The 12,243-nt window shown below is 40.1% G+C and overlaps 1 pseudogene; it reads right to left on the minus strand.

Moving 5' to 3' along the window:
• LOC103253272 overlaps positions 1 to 12,243 on the minus strand; it is a 28,479-nt pseudogene that overhangs the window by 14,760 nt on the left and 1,476 nt on the right.

The following is a 12,243-nucleotide window of genomic DNA, read 5'->3' on the forward strand; positions in this document are numbered from 1 at the left end:
GGGTGGGTGGGTGCTGAGACTCTTGGGTTAAATCAGAGGACTTTGGATTAAATCTGGATGTTGATGAAGCAAAAAAAGTATGTTTATCAGAACTCATTTTAGAGAAGCATTTTGTGTGGCCAAGAGGGATATTTTTATAAACCATGAAAGGGGGAGGAACAAGATCCTGAAGACACACTAGGGCGATAATAGAACTATAAGCCTTGATAGAGTTTGGATGTTTGTCCCTTTCAAATCTCATGTTGAAATGTGATCCCCAATGTTGGAGGTGGAGTCTAGTGGGGGAGTATTGGGTCATGGAGGTGGTCCCTTCATGACTGGCTTGGTCCCATTTTTGTGGTAATGAGTGAGCTCTTGTTTTATTAGTTCATGTGAGAGCTGACTGTTTAACAGAACCTAGAGTCTCCCTTCTCTCTCTTGCTGCTGTTCTTGCCTTGTGACACCCAGGCTCTCCCTCCTCTTCTGCCATGATTGGAAGCTTCCTGAGGTTCTCAGCAGTAGTAGATACTGACACTGCAAGTCTTGTATGGTCTGCAGAATCGTGAGCCAAAATATATCTTTTCTTTATAAATTACTCTGCCTCAGGTATTCCTTCATAGCAATGCAAAATGGACTAATAAGGTTCTCCTGTGAAGTTTGGGTTGTACTATTGAAAGGCTTTTGTATTTCTGAATGGGTAATTTAGGAGTTGGAAATGAATTGCTCAGGACATCAGGGCAGATTTGACTGTGTGTAGAAACAGAGAGAAAGAAAGGTCACAGGAACTGACAGAAAGAATTCCAGAGAGAAAAGAAAAGTCTGATTGGGCATTGGTAGTAGTTCAGAGGGTATATCATGAAGTTTCCCTAAATAATGCAAAACTAATCACAAAATAATTATCTGATTCCCTGAAGAAATGGGAAAAGTGATAGAGGTCTGAGAGCCAGGTGAATCCCGCAGGCACCAGGCTAAGCTTGACTCTTGGTGATGAGGGGAGTAGCCATATCTGGACCACTTTCCTGCCTCATCATCTTCTCCCGGTACAGTCAGGGTCAGGAGTGAAAGATAGGAAGGTTAGGATCATTGAAGTTGTTTTCCTTATTCTTCTAGAGCTTAATCCAAAGTACATAAAGTAAGCAGAGTCTCAGATGTAGTTGTTAGTTATGCCCTGAAAAGATTTTTCACTGGATTTGGACAAAGGCCATCATCTGAGGAATGTTGCAAAAAGTGGCTGTAATATGAGCTTGGCAATATACATGGAAATGGAAAATAGCCAGACTGAAGCTTCATGAATAACAACCTTTTGTAATTCTGAGTTAGCTCTTTCAAGGTGATCATTAAACTCTTTGACAGGTAAACTCTTGCTTCTAAAACATGTTATCCATTATTATTGAATAGCTCTCTAAAAGATGTTCTTTCAGAGTCTCTAAAGATACATAAATGCCCATAAGTTTCAAAGGGCAGATTTGGGATTAGCTGAAAATAAGTCCTCAAGCCCAGGAAAGTTCAAAAATGAAACTGTAGTAAGATAACACTACAGATTGGCAAAAATTAATAATTCTGGAAATAGCAAATGTTGGCAAGGATGTGCAACCGTGGGAATTCTCCTGCTCTGCTAGTGGGAGGAGATATTGGTTTTATACCCTAGAAAATAGTGAGGTATTACGTAGTGTCACTTTGACCTAGAAATTTCTCTTCTAGAAAAACTCTGTAAAAATACATGTTTATATAAACTAGGGTGTGTGTACAAGAGTTCAACAAAACATTAATTATTAATAACCCCAAAGGGAAAACTACCCAAATGTCCATTAATGGTAGGGCTTGTATTAAAACCTTGTATTGGCCGGGCTCAGTGACTCAGCCTGTAATTTCAGCATTTTCGGGGGCTGAGGTGAGAGGATTGCCTGAGCGGTGGGTTCGAGACCTGCCTGGGCAACTTGGCGAGACCTCATCTCTACAATAAATCAAAAAATTAGCTGGGCATGGTAGTGCGCACCTGTAGTTCCAGCTACTCGGAAGGCTGAGGTGGAAGGATTGCCGGAGCCTAGCACGTGAGGCTGCAGTGGCCGGGAGCGGCCATTGCACTCCAGTCTGGGCAACAGAGTGAGACTCCAACTCAAAAAAATAAAAAATAAAAAATAAAAACTGGTATTTTCTTCAAATGGGATGTTACACAGCTGTGAAAATAAACTAAAAACAACAATGTGCAGCAACATGGACACATCTTAGAAACACGGCGTTGAAAAGAGAAGTCAAATATTATAGAATAATGTATGATTACACGTGTAGATTTCAAATGCATGTAAAGTGAAATTATTTGCTTGGGGATATTTCCTTAGGAGCTATAGAGGAAAGCATACAGTAAACACTATAAAAGTCAAGATAGTGATTCCTTTAGAGGAGATAAGGAGGAATGTGGAGGGCTTTGGGATACTGGAAATGTTATTGTGACTTGGGGAGTGGTTACATGGGCGTTTTCTCTTAAGCAATTCATTAATCTGTAAATTTCTGTCTTATGCATTTTTCTGTATGTTTTTTTATTTCATAATAAAATTATTTTAAAATAAATAAACACACAATGACACAAGGCTCATTGGGTATTTCTCTTGGATCTCTGGGTCTTGTTTTCATTTAACTAATTTGGTTGACAAATATCACCACCAACAATTAACACACACACCCCTCAAAGATCCAGAGGAAAAACAGTCAAACTATTTTTGCATCAGATTCCTCATGATCCTTCCCAAAGATTATTGTTATCAAACACTTCTACCATACCTGTTGAAATCCTGGTGCAGAATCATTCGAAATACAGATGGTGCTGCCGGCAGCGGGTGATGGGTTATTTGAAAAAGGTCTGGAAAGTGAAGAGAGAACAAATATTTTACAGTTAAGATTATAAATATCAACCAGTTATAATCTCCCCTCTAGGAAAGCCCATTTATTCATTTCTTAATTCTTGTAGTATGCATCTATTGAGCATGAGTTTCATAAGTGGTATGTGTCAGGTGCTGATGGAAGAATGCAGAAAGAGTAAGATAACATTCTACCTCCTATGGAGAGTACATAATAAAAGGGAGGATAAAGCAGGATTCAAATGATAAGGCAGGCTCGGTAGATGTCATAAGAGAGATTGGAAGGAAGTTCTGTAAGAACATAGCAGAGGGAAGTGCTCCTTCTTGTTGTGTGGTCCAGGAAGCTTGGTGGAAGATATAGGAATTAGTCAGGACATTAGCAAATGGATACAGGGTCTACATGCAGAAAAATAGGAAAGTTTTTGTACATGGAAGAAATAACAAGAAGCAAAGTCTCAGGAACTGAAGAAACATTTCAGTCAAATCAAATAAAATATCTCATTTAGATCCATTGGGGAGGAACAAGAACAAAATTTGTGAAGATTGAAGTTAGTGGAGCCAGATAATTTAGAGCATTAAATGTCTCGTGTTCGTGATTATTTACCTAAAAGAGGAAGTCGTGTCAAGTATCAAGTCAGGATGAAGCTACTCTAAGAGAGAGAGGAACCGTAGACAGGTTAGAATGCAGGTTTGAGGATCAGCCTGGTCTACATTCAAATCCTGTTACTTAATTTACCTGCAATTCTTTTCTCTAATCTGTAAAATGAGAATATTGATGTAGTCTTTGTAGAAGCATGTGAGGTATAATGAACACTTTAGGGAAAATCTGGGTGCATTCTCAGTCCCTCTCTTCCAGCTTTTAATCTCTGGATTTGATCGTTGCAATATCTCACATTTATGACCTCTTTTTAAGTTTTGCTTTTACTCTTATCCCTGGCGTAATGCTCCCATCCCATAGGATCCCTTTCCATGTTTTGTAGAACTCACTCCCATGTCAGTTATGTATATGTGTGTAACGTCAGCCCAGAATAGAGGGTCGGATTGATGACTTGGTAACAGACTGTTGCCTTAGTCTGGATCACTCTCCCTTTAGCTGATCTGACCTAGTCATTGGGGAATAAAGGATGTCAGCCCAGGAATGCTGTAGGTTCTATGTTTGACTTTGTACATGTGAAGAAGCAAGAGCAATTCTACACACAGAAAGAAGGGAACAAATCTACAGAGAAAAGCAGACGAGACACCAAAGTTGCCTTGATTCCTGGCATCTTTCTGGTTCGTGTCTCAGATCCTTGTCAAGCTCAGCTGTCTTTCTGTGGTATCGTGAAATGTCCCAATGTTTCCCTCCCATATATTCCTTCTTCCATTAAGCTACACTGAAGTGGGTTTTTGTTAAAAATAGCCAAGGGGAGCCAGGCTCGGTGGCTCAGCCTGTAATCCTGCGCCTTTGGGAGGCTGAGGTGAGTGGATTGCCTGAGCCCGTGGGTTCGAGACCCGCCTGGGCAGGCGAGACCTCATCTCTACAATAAATCGAAAAATTAGCTGGGTGTGGTAGCGTGCACTTGTAATTCCGGCTACTTGGAAGGCTGAGGCAGAAGGACCACCGGAGCCCAGCAGGTCGAGGCTGCGGTGGCTGGGAGCAGCCACTGCACTCCAGTCTGGGAGACAGAGTGAGACTCCAACTCAAAAAAAAAAAAAATAGCCAAGGGAGCTCTCCTGATTAGGCAAGGATTAGAGATCATATGTATCCAGGGCATTTTTTATAGCTTGGTTCTCAGTTAGTACTCAGCAAGTGTGGGCTCTGGGTTTTAATATTCAAGTTGTGTTCTATAACTCATCTTAGAACTTTAGTAGCTTTCAGTAGAAGTGTGGAGCAGAAAGCAGAGTTCTCCTGCAGCAGTAATGTGCATTTTCTTCAAACTTGCATTTTGATCTGATTCTGATAAACAGTGCTGATTCAATGCTCCACACTTCAAGAAGTCCAGAGCCAGGGTTATTTTATGTTCATGAGCTACTGTACATAAAACAATATTTCTTAGCAGAATCCAGCTTTGGACCTGGAAATGTATGTTTCTTCTGGGAGTGTTTTGATATTGGAAGGTTAGTCTTCTTACCTGTACAATGACCTTGGGGTTCAACTGGGATAGATGATGGATGAATACTGTAGAACCTACTGCCCATGGTTCAAGCAGGGACCTCAAGACAGCCAGAATCCAACCTGAGTCAGACAGGCACCAGAAGACATCAGACATCTTCAGTTGCAATAATTTCCTGCTAACTCCAAAATGCAGTCACCTCAGCTGTGTTATTATGGAATGGGGATATGATGAAGGACTGAGGACTCTGGTTTTCAGCTAGGGACCCACCCTGTTCTCTCAGTTCATGTGTTTTCAGCATTACTTTAGGCCACCACCACCCCAGATCTTAAAGGTATACTTCCAAATCACATTGCTAATCACATGCAACTGAAACTCATTCATTCATACTGCCTTCCTTGAAGTGATTCTCTTCTGATGTTCTATTTGTACCTAGAAACACTTTCCAAACCAGATTCCTGGGAGTCAATCTTGACTTCTCTGATCTACCATGTCTAGCCAAAAGATCCAGTTCACTCTCTCCTGAAATCGCAGCTGTGTTAACTTCTTTCATGTTTCTACCACCTGGTCTGGCCACTATCATCTTATACCTGGATTATTCCAAGATCCTCTAGCTGGTCTTTAACAAATTCATTCTAACTTTCTCCAACCCATTCTCCATCCTGCTGCTACAGTGACCTTTCAAAATACAAATCTGATCAGGTCTCTCTTTTACTGAAGAATTTCTAGTACCTACTCATTGTTTTTCTAATAAGGTACAAATTCTATGTCAAGGTCTGCCAGACACTGTATAATCTAAATGCTGCTCCCGTTTCCAACTCTTACTATTGGCCCTCCATCCAACACTATGAGCGCCAGCTATTCTCAAGTCTCTGTAGTTCCTTGAATACCTTTTTCTATATATTTTTTCCCTTGCACATACTGTTCAACCCCCAGAAAGCTCTCCTTTCTCTCACCTTCATCTCTCCAAGGGATTCACTACTCTATTGTTATAATTGGTACAAATACCCACTGCCTCCTGTTCTGGCAAACACATGAAGACTTCTCTGCCCCCTGTTCTGGTTAATAAGTTAATAAGTTGGAAAATACTTAGAATTTTCTCTGTTCTGAATATTGCCAGTTGGAGAGGAGAAGGAGAAGGGATGGAGAGGTTTGGTGTAAAGTTGATCGAATGATTAACCGAAGGCCAGAGCTTCAGCTTCTATGTATTGTTTGTTCTCAGTTAGCAGCAACAGCTTGGCACACTTTCATTTCAGATATTTCCTTCCCTTGTAGTTTGCAGCTGGGAAACTCCAAGTCTGATTTGCCCATAATGGGGGAGAAGAGAGGCTCTGCCACCTCAGATCACCCTGCTAGAATATTGTCTTCCCCATAAAGCTATAGAGCCATTGTCAGAAATGCAATGGCTTGTGTGGCTTGCAAAATGCCTTCTGTCTCCATCCACATTTCTTCCACATCTCCTTTGAAGATACTCAGGACCCACATGTGTCCCTCTTGTTGTTCTGAAGCTTCTGTCAGCAAACATTTTAAATTCCCTTCCTCTACCTCTCAGACACCAAATGTCTCAACGGAAGACAGTGGAAGAAAGAAACAAGATGGAGTCACGTTATTTATTTACGCACATACACACACACATACACACACACACACACACATGCTGCTCGCACCAGACCAGGGATCCACAGGTGTACCCTTTTCTACCTTGAAGGAAGGCAGGAACGTAAAGCAAGCCCATGGCTGTGTTTTGCCATCTTTGGGAAGCCTGTGGGCCCACTGGTGAAGAAGGTGGCCATTGGGTCCATGGTCTTTGACTTAATACAGGTGTGGTCTGAGGATGCTGATCTGCAAAGGAATTCAAGAACAAAGAAGGAAAGTTGTGTTTGCTGCTTATTCCATCCTCTGGGGACGCAAAAGATACCACATGAGGCATGGACAGAAAACTGGGGGTTTGCAACACTGGAGGAAAAACTGGCTCTCCTGGTGTTAGGCATTCAACTGAATAAATAGGAAATTTGGATGAGTGGACTAGCTTTTTTTTGCTTAAAAAATTGGGAAAGTACAATGATTTAAAAAACTATTTTACAAACACTTAATTACATAACACTGGCTATGATCAAGGCAATGCTCTAAGTGATTTACAAATATAAATTCATTTAATCCTCTGAGCAATCCTGGGAATTGTGTACTATTCTAATCATACCAACTTTTCAGAAAACTAAACTGAGGCTCAGAGAAGTTAGACAACTTACCCAAAGACATACAGCTAGCAAATGGCAGAGCCAGAATTCAAACACAGACTGAGCCATAGTTTGTACTCTTAATTATACTGCCAAGCTTTTTAGTTGTTTGGGGGTTTTTTTGGTTTTATATGAACTAATTTTATAGGAATTAAGTTCTGTGGTGTCAGTGATGGGGGATGAAGAAGGGAGAATGAGAGTGAAAGAAATCTATATAATTTCTGCACACAATGTATGTCTGCAGTGGCATGAATTCGAAATGACAGATAGAATCTCTGGCTCCCTCAGTGTGCCTTGATTTTCAGGAGTTTCTCCTAGACTGAGGGGCTCTTGTGCCTAATGTAATTGTAAATCCAAGTATTCTGTGTTGGTAAAAGAAACTGCAACAAATTCCAATGCTGGAGAAAGCGCTGGTTCTGCTGTTCTTGCTAAGAAGTGGTACATACTGACTTTGGGCAATTTGAGAGTTTTTTCAAGAATATTCTTTATTTTAAGCTGTTTCATTAAATTGTCTGATTTCAGAATCTAGTATAATATGTGACTGGGTTGCAATGGTTGTCTTTTGGGGTTGACATAACGAACTTTTAAAAGCTCAGGAGTTGCTCCAAGAAAACAAATCCAGCATGTGTAAATGTGAGACATGCCTGAAGGCTGAAGATCAGAATTTTGGACGTAGAAGGATCTTTCTCAACTCCAACATTTCCTTAATTTTGGCTGCAAGGTGACTCTCAAGGCAGCTAGTCCTTGGGAGATGGAAAGTGTGTATTCCTAGAGCTGCCTGCCAGCCATGGCTAGACATTCCATTTTTCTTAAAATCTCAAGTTGCACCTTAAAAATTTTTTAAATTTCAATCAACTTCTTCATATATTATTTTATATAAAAGTAAGATTTTATATTTCCCACCTATAAGAAATATGGATCACAATTACTCCCTGGCTTTACAAATCTTTTAGACACAGTCCCAGGTGTGAGTATACTATAATGAGAGGAGCATAAAAGATGAGCTTCCTGTAAAAGGTTCGACTTTTGCAGATAAAGCAACTGAGAGCAAACAAAAGAGGGGAAGGAACTAGCCTAGAGTCATGCAAAAGCTCAGTGACATCATTGGGAAGAGACGCTTCTTACCACAAGCTGCTTGTCTCTCACCACTTGGGAGTGCATGGCTTTCTCCTACCTGTCCCCAGAGACCATATTCATCAAGCCAGAAACTCACTTGACCAGTGATCGAAAGTCCAGCCATCCTTTGCGGCTGTGATCAGACACCAGGAGCTTGGTTTTCAGAACAGGGCACTCAGAAGCCACAGAGTCCACCTCTGGGGCAAGAATATCTGTGATCATGATGCTTTTGGCTTTAGACACTTGTAGTCGGTAGAGAATGTCCTTGACTTTTAACAGGGTCGCTCTGGGCATAAAGATAATCCCTGAGAATGAGAAAGAAACTGCTTGTTTGATTTCATCTTCACAACCGTGGGCTTTAGGTTGGGGTTGTCTGCGTGGAAATTCTTAACATTTTACTATACATAGGATGGTCCAGAGGACAAATAGTAGCAGTGCTACCTAGGATTCAGGATCTCATACCCTGTGCCAAACCTACTGAATTGCTATCTGAATTTTAACAAGTTTTACAAGTGATTCCTATCCACATTAAAATTTGAAAAGAGAAATGTCATAACTACCAACTTGCTCAAGTGTTGAAACAATACAATTGATGTTGAAACAAACCAACTTTGTACACCTCCTGAGGAGGTGCACTGAGGAACACAGCACTGCCCTAATAGTACTCTTTCCAAACGTTTTTAGCACAAATATCATCCTAATCGGTCAAAAATACAAATTTTCAGTACATTCTGCAAAACAACTGACTTGTATCTTTTAAAAATGTCATTGCATGCAGAAAAGCCTGGGGAGTTATTCTACATGAAAAGAGACTCAGGAAATATGGCAACTAAATGAAACGCATTATTCTCAGTTAAGCTCTGGGTTTTTAAAGTTTTAAAGACATGAGAGTGGGAGAGAGAGTACACTCAAATATGAAAAAATGCTAACAGTTAATGAATCTTTAGAAAAGTGAGAATGCCTGAGACTGCAAGAAAAGTGCGTGTGTGTGTGTGTGTGTGTGTGTGTGTGTGTGTGTGTGTAGGAGAGAAAGAATATATGACATTGCACTTGAGAGTGTATTAATGTGAGAGTTTTAGGGAGAGAGTAAGAAAGGGTAAGATAATTTGTGAAGGAATGTGAGGAAGAGGAGACTATCAAGATAAAAAGAGAGTAAGCAGAAGAGAAAGCATTTTGTCTCTGACTGAACAGTCAATCCTCAGAAGCCACGCAGGCTTGCTCTGTAGTCCTAGCACAGGATCTCAGGCTAGACCTTCCGAGCTGTATTGATGCAAGTCTGGATAATATCCCAGGACCAATTTTCTCTAGACCAGCTTTGAGATCCATTGGAAACTCCATGCATCACTGACCTGTTCGGATGCAGCCTACACTCACCACCCACCACTCAGGCACTTGGGGCAGAATCAAGGCCAGACCATCTCCCGGCTGAAGACCACAGGTGTGTGTAAAGACATTGGCCACATGGCGGGTTAGGTCTCTCATCTTTCTAAAGCTCCACTCTACTTCATCCCCTTGGTTATTCACCCACCAAAAGGCTGGATTTGGACCTCTCTTGCCCTCCTGAACAAAATAATGCACCATGTGTTACCTCCTGCTTTAGAGGAAAAGGGCAATTACTTGACTAATCCACAGCCATAGTCACATTCCAGTGTGAGCATAGCTCAGGCCTGAGATTTCATTTAAAACATTAATAGAGTCAGGAGAAATTGGAGAATGGGGTGAGATCCAGCAAACTTCTTCTGGCCTACTGTAGACTATAAATAGCCTTTACATTGTCTACTGAACAATTAAATCTCCATTTCACCCTGTGTCTGCATTAGTCCCATATGGCCTATGGATTTTGATCCTCAGATTTTTCACCTATAAAGCGGGGACAACAATGCCACCTAGAATATAGTATAATTTAAATTAGCAAAGCACATACAGTACCTGGTGCATAGTAAGTGCTCAATGAATATTACTATTGTCATACCAAAATAAAATAAAAGTGTCTTATTTAGTTGATGAATATATTAATTTTTAAAAAAACAGAGATACTTCTAGAGATGAGGATCACAACATAGCATACTAGGAAGTCCCACGCCCCTTTTTCCCCACATCAACATCAAATAAACAACAACAGATAGTCTAAAATAGTTGTATGTGTGTGTGTGTATGTGAGTTCTAGAAATAAGCCAAGTGTCTCCAGTAACCCCCTCAAAACATCTCAAGCATGAAAAAGCAATAATTAAAATGCTAGGAAGCTTTTGATGTATTGTTTCCCCTTGCCACAAACCCTCCCTGATGTGGTGCAGTACAGTGGATCATTTCTTGGGACAGAAAGAAAAGAGTGAAACTTGTTTGCAATATTTTGGCTTGTCCAGGGCCTGCCTGAGAAACTGATTTCTGTCTTTCATGACTTGGAAGTCAGATGAGAACAGTGGCATAGTTTGAATATCAAGTTGAAGTCTATAAAAGCAGTGGCCATAGTGTGGGAAACCTGAGACTCGTGGCACCTAAGCACAACAAACTATAGGAAGAGGAACCCAATTTACCATCTAAGGCCTCGAGAAGAAGCAGGGATGAGACTTTTAGAGAATCAGGACACTTAAAAACAGCCATGTATATGAGAAAAGTGGGGCACAGGGAGGGATACACACTCAGGTCCGGGAAAGAGAAACGCTAGAAAAGGCCTAAGAAGATCTTACATCTTTACACTGGGAGGATTAGTGAAGGTCTTCCACAACATGGAACCAGTCTGAGAGAAGTGGCTGTTTTTTTGTTTTTGTTGTTTTTTTCCTCACATACCTGATTTTCAACAAAAGACACAAGGCATAAAAAAAAGAAAAATATGTTCTACTCAAGAGACGAAAATAAATCTTCAGAAACCAACCATAAAGAAACAGAGGTTTCAGTTGTTGGAAAAATATTTTTGAACAACTGCCTTAAATATGCTCAAAGAGCTAAAGAGCAACACAAACACAGACTGAAATAAACCAGAAAAAGTAAACATGAACAAAATAGCATAAACAATGAGCATTCTAAAAAAAGAAACTAAGAAATTTGGGAGCTGAAAAATATAGCAACTGAATAGAAAATTCACTAGAGGGGTTCAATAGCAGATTCAAACAGGTAGAATAAAGAATCAGTAAACTTGAAGACATGCCATTAACAATTATTTAATTGAGACATAGGTAGAAAATATTTAAGAAAAGTAAATAGAGCTCAAGGAACTTATGGGACACCATAAAAAAGACAAACATGTTTTGGCATTTGTAGAAGGGGAAGACAGAGAGAGAAAGGGGCATAGAGCTTATTGGAAAAAGAAATGGCCTAAACTTCCTCAATTTGAGAAAAGACATGGATATACAAATTTAAGAATCTCAATAAACTCTAAGTAGAATATGGAATTTATTTATTACAAGTATTATGTTTCTTCTTACATGTTTAAACTTCAGTCACCTTCAAAGTACTCTCCATTTGATATAATATACCTACTGAGATACCTTTTCCACAGCTCAAGACAGTTTTTGAACTGATCAATTTTTTTTAGTGCTTCTGCTGCTTCTTATTTCACCTCTTCCACATCAGCAAAATGTTTCCTTTTGAGGACATTTTTTTCATCCAGGAAAACAAACAAACAAAAAGTCACTTGGGGTGAAACAGGGTGAATAAGGAGGGTGGAGCATGGGAGTCATGCCATTTTTGGTCAAAAACTGCTGAACACTCTGCACAGTGTGGGCAAGGACATTCCTATGGTGGAAGAACCAGTCACCTGTTTGCCACAACTCAGGGCATTTCTTCTGCAAATTGTGATGCAACCTTTTCAAAACTTCCAGATAAAAAATTCTATTGATTATTTGACACAGAGGAACAAATTCCAAGTGTACTACAAGGGGACTTCCCTCCAAAAGATAATACCAATTTTTTTGGAATCCATCATAAACCCAAAGAGATCCATACTGAAACATGTTAAACTCTTAA

The sequence above is a fragment of the Carlito syrichta genome, unplaced genomic scaffold, assembly GCF_000164805.1.
Source record: "Carlito syrichta isolate Samal-C Ts95f unplaced genomic scaffold, Tarsius_syrichta-2.0.1 Scaffold216232, whole genome shotgun sequence".
In the NCBI taxonomy this organism is placed as follows: Eukaryota; Metazoa; Chordata; class Mammalia; order Primates; family Tarsiidae; genus Carlito; species Carlito syrichta.